Here is a 1,818-nt window from a genome sequence, read left to right on the forward strand (position 1 = left end):
CACACACACACACACACACACACACACACACACATAAATAAATAAAATTAAAAAAAAATAAAGATAATGGGCTTTATTTTTCTTAGGTCAGAGGAGTCTGAACACCAAAACCCAAGCAACCCCAAGGATGGCTAGCAGGGAGACAGAACCTAACTAAAGAGACCTGCCCGGTGGCAGCCGTTTTCCTGATCTGGCGCGCACCTGAAGCCCAGCACCCGCGGAAGAGCGCCAGGAGCCCGAGACCAACCTGGGCGACGGAGTGAGTTCCAGTCCAGCCGGAATCACAGAGCAAGAGCCTGTGTCAAAAGATAAAAAAGAAAGAAAGAAAACACCCTAACTCCTCGGAGCTGGTCTCATGGACAGCAGTGGAGGAGTCTGTGGGCAAAGAACGCAAAGACAACGGTCCAAATGTCTGAAGAACTAAAGGAAGAAACACAGAAGCGAACACATAAGCTACTGAATGAGTTCAAAAGGGTTTTAATTAAAAAGATACAGGATTTCCCCAACAAAATGCTCAACAATCTTAAAGAAAAAACTAATGAAGACAGTCCAGAACATAAATGGCCGCTTCAGTAAAGAATGGGACAGTATGAAGAGGAAACAAGCAGAGGCATGTGGGAGAGTTCTGCGGAAAACGTGAGTCTCAGCCTGGACCAGGGTGGGCGTCAGACCAGAAGGCAAGACGTGCGCCATGATGCAGCGGCATCTGAAAGCTGACGAGATGCCACGGAGGCTGCCCGGAGCAGCGGCTACTCAGTGCAGAGAGCCAGCCTCAGAATTACAGGCGGGAAGGAAAAATCAGAAAATGACTCAAGAGGGGCCAGGGAGATGGCTCAGTAGACTAAGCGCTTGCCTGGCAAGCGCAAGGGCCTCAGTTCAATCTCCAGTTCTGCAAGAAAAAAGAAAAAAGAATAAAGAAAAAGACTTAAGAGGTGTAAAAATGTATTCGATGGAATCGTACTAGAAAATTGCCGCAACCGTGGGAAAGAATACAAAGTATCAGAGGCACAGCGAACACTCAGCATACACCCGTGGTCAGGAAAGAAGCTCTCTATAATACAACATAATGAAAATTCTAGGAATTCAGCAGCAGGAGAGAACACTAGAAGCTTTTACAGGAAACCAGTAGGTGATATGTAAAAGCAAGTCTCCCGGAATAACTGTGGATTTCTCAGCACAGACTGTAAATGTCAGGACAGCTTGGAGCTAAGTTTTTCAAGTTCTAGGAGAAAACTATCAAGCTAGACTTTAGCATCCTGAGAAATTAACTTTTCAAATTACTCAAGAATGAAGACTTGGGAGCCGGGGAGATGGCTCCGTAGAATAAGTGCTTGCCTGGCAAGCGCAAGGGCCTGAGTTCAATCCCTAGTTCCTCAAAAAAAAAAACAAAAAGAAAGAAAGAAATGAAATGAAGACTTTCCATGACAAAGCAAACCCAGAGAACTACCTCAGCACAAAGCCAGCACTGCAGGAATTCTAGACAGAGAGAGGAAGCCCAACAGCCCCCAAAAGGAAACTATACATTGAGCTGGAGAGTAGTTTACGAGAGAAAAAAAAAAAGCTAACAAAGGCATTGGCACTGGAAAAATAACATGATGACAGGATTCAGTGAGCATCTTATTAACATAACTCAGCATCCATTGTCCCAACACCCCAATCAAAGACACGGACTGGCAAGCTGGATCCTAAAACAAAGTGCAACTGTGAGCAGACACGCCTCATCGAAGGAAAATACATAGGCTAAGAGCGCAAGATGGAAAATGATACTCCTCTATAGTTATCTCATTTTCAGACACACTTGGTTTCAGAGCAAAACTG

The sequence above is a fragment of the Octodon degus genome, unplaced genomic scaffold, assembly GCF_000260255.1.
Source record: "Octodon degus isolate 3935 unplaced genomic scaffold, OctDeg1.0 scaffold00205, whole genome shotgun sequence".
Lineage (NCBI taxonomy): Eukaryota > Metazoa > Chordata > Mammalia > Rodentia > Octodontidae > Octodon > Octodon degus.